The sequence below is a fragment of the Leucopleurus acutus genome (assembly GCF_964270905.1).
Source record: "Leucopleurus acutus genome assembly, chromosome: 3".
NCBI classification, from domain to species: Eukaryota; Metazoa; Chordata; class Mammalia; order Artiodactyla; family Delphinidae; genus Leucopleurus; species Leucopleurus acutus.
Window position 1 is genome coordinate 21,193,685 of NC_139145.1, and position 8,718 is coordinate 21,202,402.

Here is an 8,718-nt window from a genome sequence, read left to right on the forward strand (position 1 = left end):
GATTTATTACCCTGGCCATAATTTGCCTATTATTGATAATAATCTTCTCATGTCTGTTTCGTATCCTCATGCAACAGTACACTACTCTCGGCACTAAACTTCATGGAATTATTTTGCAGCAAAAGTTAAAAAATAAAAAAGACCTGTGGGAAGCAGTCAGCCTTGAGAGCAGGTAAGGACATGCCAGGCATGCCGCCGCTGCTCGAAGGGACTGTCCCTACTTGTTCCCCTCCTTGTGCCATTCCATGGGAGATAAATCACCAGGGCCCAGAGATCAGAAAGAATGTAAAATGAGACAAGCAAAGCTGTCTTCCCCCTGCACATGCAGGTTATTTTTGATGCTTCTGGGTTTATGGGTTTCCTCCCAGGGAAGTTAACCTTGAGCCGAGACAGTCTGTAGGTAATGTAAACCACCATCTGGCAACCTTCCGATTTCTAGTCTAGATAATCTGCAACTGTAGCGCAATAAAATTTGCCTTGCAACCATCAATTGTCTTGGTCCTTCTGACCCCATTCTTCGGTGCTACTTCAGTTCCTTACCCCTTCCCTTCTGACCCTGGGCGGTGAAATCCTCTTTCTCCGGCTGGTCCGCGGCACACATGAATATATGTTTTTGTCTTGCTGTACTGCACCTGTGCTGTCTAGTAACAGATATTTTGTCTGCTAGTAGTGTTCTAGATTATGTCTTTCCAAAGCGCTGAGGCAGTGCACCTATTCTGTAGTTGCAGCTGATGCCTGAATGTAGCCTAGCTGACAAATTATTGATTAATAAGAACTTGAATTTCTCAAAGATTTGTACTGTTAACCAAAATCTGAGCAAGGAGTCTCAAATGTAATTCTTAGCCAGAATTACATGTTAATGAACCATTTAACAGTGTGAATCAAGGAACATCAGTGTAAGGATTTCTTTTAATTTATTTTTTACCTGCTTGAAATATCAGTTAAAGTTTGCCAGCTTGGTTGCAGATGAACGGACGTTTGAAGTTCACCAAACTACTTAATGTGGGATAGGATAATAGACTTCCAGCGCCCTCAAGGCTGTGACCTTGCAGCCATTTTACATAGCACATCCTCCTCCTATAGGGATGAACCTTTCCCTGGCCCGAAAAGTAGCAGCTCTGTTGAAGCTTTGCTTATTGTAACAGGATTTTGTTTCCAGGTTACATGTCTGTGGAAGACTTAATTCTGAATAGAGATATAGATATTACTGGAAACTAATTGTTTTTTCTATTATACTCTGATTTATCAAAACAGTAAAACATTTAAACTGTGCTACAGAAATTCAGAAGTTGTCTTGCAATCTTTAAACAATAAATGAATGAGTTGCCCTTAAAAAAAAAAAAAGGATTAAGCAGTTAAGCTGTTGGTCCCACATCAGACAAATTTTCCTATACCTTCTGTCAATATTGTTAACAGAGACTGTTATTTTATTAATCCTTATGATCCCGTGATTCTTTCTTTCATGTTTCAGGGCACAGCAGGTGAGAGAGTGGATTTGTTAAGCTGGGTGGGTTTATCCTTCTTTTATGCGTTCATTCAATTTTATGTTCATTTACTTATTGTACACACATGGCAATAGAAGCTGCTAAAGCAATCATTGCTATTCTGCAAAACAACAAGGCACAGAAGCAGATGTCTTATTTCTGAGATTTCTCCCCCCAGGATTATTATGATTAAAGATCCTTTCCCCCCACTCCCTGGAGAGGACAAGGGGCTGCTCGCTGGAGGTTTTTTAATGACTTGGGGAAAGGCTCAAATATCCCCCCATTATGGTAATCCACCCCAGGGGCAAACCACACGAGAATATTATGAATTTATTTTATTGTTCTATCCTCGCAAAGGTAATACTCAGCCCATTAGAATATGAAAACTATACTGTCAAATTTCAGAATTACATGGATGAAGAAAATCACCAGTGGCATCATATCACGTGTGTTATAGTTGTATTTACTATATTGACTATATTAACTATGTTGTGTTAACAATATATTGTATAACTATATATTGAAAAGGCAAAATGCTGTAACTTATTTCAGAAAAAATAATTATGTTGGCAAACCCCAAATTGTACACTGTAGACAGGTCCTAGGAAAAGAAGATTTAATTCATAGTGGACAAGAGGTTAGCTTCTGTTTTCAGCCATGTGCTATTTCAAGAATTAAACGTCATGAATAATACAGGATATAAGAGGAATAGTCTAAAGACGGAAAAGCACATTTTGATTAGGAAAGAGAATTTAAGGCTTAAGTCTTTTTTTTTTTAAGGAAAACTGCCTTATTACTATGAGATAAGAAAATTGTTTCCTTCTTTTCTTCCTTGCTTTCTTCTTTTTCTTTTTTTTAACCTTTTTAATTTTGGATATTTGACCTCTAAGCTGAGATGACTGAAAATGCCTCCTCTGGGCATCAACATTTTTGAAAGACTTTTTCCCCCTCCCTAAGGGCTGTTTGTCTCTTGGAGGCATTGTCTACATTACTCACCAAGAGGCAAGCATTTGTCCTTGCACTAAATGCTGACATGTCCTGATAAGAGGGAAGCTGCAAAGTAGAAGAATTGAAGGTCAATATGTTGATATTGGTCTCAAGAGCATTGATGTACATTTGTGTATTGGGGAAGGGGAGAGAAGCTTGAGAGTGGGCCAGTGGGGAGGGGTAAATATTTTGTGATGCTGTCTGCCTATGGGCTTATAAAGTTTACAGCTGCATTAGGAGGACAAGCATTACCATTAGCATGAAAAGTAGGGCAGACCTCAGTTGCAAAAGCTTCTAGCCATACACATAGGGCAATACGTAAATGATACACCTTATTGCATTCACCCATTCACCCTCCCCTGTTCATGCTAATTGGAAATTTCAATCCATTTCAGAGAAGTAACACAACTATCGATCATTTTCCCTGGCACAAATCTTCCTAGAGCTCACGCACTAGCCCATGTGTCTTAGATTTAATATCTGATCACTAGCTGGATTGAAGCCAAGAGGTGGTTCCCAAAGTTGCTGCACACTAGAATCACCTGGGGAACTCTGAGACCTCCCTGTGCCCAGGCTCCTCCCTAGACCTACTGAATCAAAATCTCTGGGGCTGGGACCCAGACACCAATGTTTTTCTTAAAAGCTCTTTAGGTAATTCAAATGAGCAGCAAAGCTTGAGAAGCAGCCCAATAACGGGAACAAACTTATTTCACACAGATAAAGTGGGGCAATTCATATGTTAAAAGAACATGAATATATGTCCATGCCTCTCTCACGCTTTGTCACAGTTTACCCTTCCCCCTCCCCATATCCTCAAGTCCGTTCTCTAGTAAGTCTGTGTCTTTATTCCTGTTTTACCCCTAGGTTCTTCATGACATTTTTTTTTCTTAAATCCATATATATGTGTTAGCATACAGTATTTGTCTCTCTCTTTCTGACTGACTTCTACACTGTTGGTGGGGATGTAAATTGGTGCAACCACTATGGAAAACACTATGACAGTTCCTCAAAAAGCTAAAAATAGAGCTACCATATGATCCAGCAATCTTACTCCTGGGCAAATATCTGGACAAAACTATAATTCGAAAACATACATGCACCCCTATGTTCACAGCAGCACTATTTATAATAGCCAAGACATGCAAACAACCTAAATGTCCACTCACAGATGAATGGATAAAGAAGATGTGATATATATAAAATGGAATACTACTCAGCTATAAAAAAGAATGAAATAATGCCATTTGCAGCAACATGGCTGGACCTAGAGACTATTATACTAAATGAAGTAAGTGAGAAGGAGAAAGACAAATACCATATGATACTACTTATATGTGGAATCTAGAATATGATACAAATGAACTTATCCATGAAACAGAAACAGACTCACAGACATAGCACACAAACTTGTGGTTCCCGAGGGGAAGGGGGAGGTGGGGGAGTGATGGATTGGGAGTTTGGGATTAGCAGAGGTAACCTATTATATATATGATGGATAAACAACAAGGTCCTACTGTATAGTACAGGGAACTATAGTCAATGTCCTGTAATTAACCATAATGGAAAAGAATATGAAAAATTATATATATGTATAACTGAATAACTTTGTTGTACAGCATAAACTAACACAACATTGTATATCAACTATACTTCAGTAAAATAAATTTTTTAAAAAAGGAAAAAAACCATGAATATATATATATATACTTATAGATATATATATATATTTCTTTTTTTCCTCTTTATTCTGTTTGTGTTTCAAATAGGCTTTTTTTTTTTCCTTCTGCAAAAAGCGTTATTGTTTCCATTTGGTCCAAGGCTTGGGAGAGGGCTCCAGGGCGGTTACAAAGCTGCCTAGTAGCTGCAGAGCAGGGCTTCAGGCAGAAGCTCTGATGCCAGAGGGGCTCCTCAGAGGCGGCTGGACTTCAGAGACTCCTGTTTGTGCTCGAGGGTGAGCCTTTCAAAGAGATACTCGCCCAGCACAGCCTGCGGACCAGCCAGCCTGCGGAGGTTGGTCAGGTGGTCGCCCATCTTCTTGATGAGTTTCACCTGCTCCTCCAGGAAGCGGCTCTCCAGGAAGTCACAGAGGTGGGAGTCTGCGCGGGCGGAACCCAGGGCGCGCAGATCTGATAGTGCCTGGTGCAGGCTCTTCCCCCTAAGAATGGCAGCTTCCACAGCGTCCTGGGTTTTACCCCACTCATCTTGAGAAGGCTTCCGCGCATCCTGGAAGAGGGCGCGGCCACAGCACTGGTTTTGCATTTTCAAGAGACGCTGGGCGCCCTCACACTTCTCCTCAGCCAGTTGGCGAAAAATGTGGCCCACACTGTCCAGAGTCCCATTGTTGCTGTCGAAATAGAAGCTCAGAGAGAGGTAAGTGTCCCCAGATGCATGTTGAACAGGCGGTGGACAGCGGCCTCCACCTCGATGGAATAATTCTGACGAACCTGGGAACTCGTGGTTGATCAGTGATAAGGAGCTAAGCTCAAAAAACGGTGTTGGCCTGTCCTGGAGGCTGAGGATAGCTGAGTGGCTGATTCCAAAGGTTGCGACAGGAAGAAAGGTTGGAGGGTGGTCAGGGGCTGGAGCAAGGAGCGTCCCTGGGTCTGTTCATTCCAAACACTGTTGAAGCAAAAGACAGAACTGCAGGACTGCCGAGCGCACTGCCTCAAATAGGCTTTGATATAAATGAACAAGAAGTCCAAGCAAGGACAAAACTTACCCTTCCCCCCACCAAAATAGCTGGCGATACTAGAATCTAGACCTGGGAAGGGATTCTTCCATTACTTTCTGAACATTCCAAGCCACTAGAGCAGTGGTTCTCAAAGTATGGTCACCTTGTAACCAAGCAGTACCCTATGGGGCCTTCCTAGGACAGACCCATCCCCCATATCCTCTGCTGTAGTTCCTCTCTGAAGTACTCCGATAATAGTATCTCAGGCATATTTCTTGAGTTTTCAGATGCTAAAAACCACCACCCAATGGAAGAAATTAACTCCTTGATGATCATGAGCACGTAGCCCCCAGACCTTCTGGCACCTAAGGATGGATAATGTTACGTGCCCTGTGGCCTCAACATCAACCAATCAGAGGATTGTGCACGAGCTGATCACATTCCCTGGGACGTCCCTCCCTCACCTGGCCTTTAAAAATGCTTTGCTGAAATCCTTTGGAGATTTCAGGGTGTTTTGGAACTCGGGCCACCCCTCTCCTTGCTCGATCCTGCAATAAACCTTTCTCTGCTCCAGACTCCAGCCTTTAGGTTTGTTTGGCCTCACTGTGCTTCAGACAGACGAACCTGCATTCGGTAACAACCTGACCAGTTTTACCAGCGTCCCCTGATAATGTGTCAGATATTCAAGTTTTAGGGCCCTGTCCCAGCCCTATGGAATCAGCAGCTCTGGTGGGGCTCAGTGATCTCTGTTATAACAGGCCCTCCAGATGATTTTTATTCACCTTAAAGTTTGAAAATATCTGCATTGTCAGCTGGCCAAAGCGTCCACCAGCAGGTGAAGGGGATTGGTGCCTGGAAAAGATAGGGACCAGCCAAGGCAAGTACAGCAGCATTTGCCGTGGTAGTAATGGAGAATGCCTTTTCTTCACTGGTTGGCACAGACTAGGATCTGGGAGCAGTGGCAGGGTTATTTAGGATGCTTTACATTTCAATGTAGAGGGACCGCTGTCCTGGTTTGCCAGGGACTTCCCCTGTGTGAGCACTTAAAATCTCATCCTGGCAAACCCCTTAGCCCTGGGTTTGAAAAACGTAGGGAATAACATGAAATTTAGGGGAAACATGATCTAGGTTTTGGGCAAGTCACAAGTGCTAATTAAAGCTAAGCAAGTATGGACAACACTAGCGTTCTTTAGCCCTTTGCGGGGAGGTAAATCTGATTGGGTGAAAGGACTTATTGTTAAGAGATCTTTGTAGAAACATCCCCTTCTGCTTAGTCCGCTGGTTCTCAGTTCTGGCTAGACATTGGCATCGTCTGAGGAGATTTAAAATGATTTTATTGGTCTACGATGACCAACCGTCAGTGTGAGGGTTTTTAAAAAGTGCTTCAGATGATTCTAATGCACAACCAAATTTAGGTGCCACTGCTTAAGCTTTTGAACCGCTGCTGCATATTTGCACCTCATCTTCCTATGAGAATATCCAACTGTAGTTGAGGTTTGTTTTTTTTTTTTTTTTTTCTTTTTCTAACTGTCTTATAAGATTTACTGTCTTAAATAAGGTTGAATGTACAGAAAATCTTGCTAGTCCATCTGGTATAGCTGGATACTTAGAATAATATAGTTAAGATATATACCATTTAAGTATTGTGACTGGCCTTTTTTTTGAAATTAACATATGCATTGAATTAGTATGTTCTCTTTTGAAGTTGTTATGTTGGGGAGCTATACCTCTAATCTGCCATTACTAAATATCTGGACACCTCTTATTAGGAATTGCTTTTAGAAATCTTTAGGGATTAAAACCAAGATTGCTGTATTATTTGTACTGGAACCACAAAAACCTCACAGAGTTCCCCCGCTGTACCTTCTACCCCCATCTCTAACCCTTGGCAACTTCTAAACTGTTCTCCATCTCCACGGTTTTGTTATTTTAAGAAAAATATGTAAACATAATCATGAATTACTTAATCTTCGGAGATCGGCTTTTCAAAATTTTTCCCTCGGCATCATTCCCTTGAAGTTCATTTCAATTTTTGCATATATTAATAATTTGTTCCAGAAACTTCCGGGAAGATGGCAGAAGAGTAAGACGCGGAGATCACCTTCCTCCCCACAGATACACCAGAAATACATCTATGCGTGGAACAACTCCTACGGAGCACCTACTGAACGCTGGCAGAAGACCTCAGACCTCCCAAAAGGCAAGGAACCCCCCACGTACCTGGTTAGGGCAAAAGAAAAAACTAAACAGAGACAAAAGGATAGGGACGGGCCCTGCACCAGCGGGAGAGAGCTGTGAAGGAGGAAAAGTGTCCACACACTAGGAGCCCCTTCGCGGGCGGAGACTTCGGGTGGTGGAGTGAGGGAGCTTGGGAGCCACGGAGGAGAGCACAGCAACAAGGGTGCAGAGGGCAAAGCGGAGAGATTCCAGCGCAGAGGATCGGGCCGAACGGCACTCACCAGCCGAGAGGCTTGTCTGCTCACCCGCCGGGGCGGGCGGGGCTGGGAGCTGAGGCTCCGGCTTCTGTCGGAGCGCCGGGAGAGGACTGGGGTTGGCTGCGTGAGCACAGCCTGCAGGGCGTTGGTGCGCCGCGGCTAGCCGGGAGGGAGTCCGAGGAGGGGTCTGGACCTGCCGAATAGGCAAGAGACTTTTTCTTCCCTCCTTGTTTCCTGGTTCGCGAGGAGAGGGGATTAAGAACGCTGCTTGGGAGAGCTCCAAGGACGGGCGCGAGCCGCGGCTAAAAGTGAGGAGCACAGAGACGGACATGAGACGCTAGGGCCGCTGCTGCCGCCACCAGGAGGCCTGTGTGCGAACACAGGTCACTGTCCACACCCCCTTCCGGGGAGCCTGTGCAGCCCGCCACTGCCAGGGTCCCGGGATCCAGGGACAACTCCCCCGGGAGAACGCACGGCGCGCCTCAGGCTAGCAACGTCACGCCGGCCTCTGCCGCCACAGGCCCACACCACACTCCGTGACCCTCCCTACCCCCCCACCCCCACCCCGGCCTGAGTGAGCCAGAGCCCCCGAATCAGCGGCTCCTTTAACCCCGTCCTGTCTGAGCAAAGAACAGACGCCCTCCGGCGACCTACACGCACAGGCGGGGCCAAATCCAAAGCTGAGCCCCTGGGAGCTGTGAGAACAAAGAAGAGAAAGGGAAATCTCTCCCAGCAGCCTCAGAAGCAGCGGATTAAAGCTCCACAATCAACTTGATGTACCCTGCATCTGTGGAATACATGAATAGACAACGAATCATCCCAAATTAAGGAGCCCTGTGGATGAAAGGCTCTTGGTGCTGCAGCCAGGAATCAGTGCTGTGCCTCTGAGGTGGGAGAGCCAACTTCAGGACACTGGTCCACAAGAGGCCTCCCAGCTGCACATAATGTCAAACAGCGAAAATCTCCCAGAGATCTCCATCTCAACGCCAGCACCCAGCTTCACTCAACGACCAGCAAGCTACAGTGCTGGACATCCTATGCCAAACAACTAGCAAGACAGGAACACAACCCCACCCATTAGCAGAGAGGCTGCCCAAAATCATAATAAGTCTACAGACACCCCAAAACACACCACCAGACG

General features: G+C 44.7%; 1 pseudogene across 1 annotated transcript; it reads right to left on the minus strand.

The window, feature by feature from the left end:
• Positions 1-4,379: 4,379 nt before the first annotated feature.
• LOC309958856 (ferritin light chain-like) lies at positions 4,380-5,772 on the minus strand (annotated as a pseudogene). Its single transcript has 2 exons — positions 5,747-5,772; positions 4,380-4,922 (listed from the first exon to the last, which is right to left on the minus strand). The product of its transcript is annotated as a ferritin light chain-like (transcript).
• Between the last annotated feature and the right edge of the window lie 2,946 nt (positions 5,773-8,718).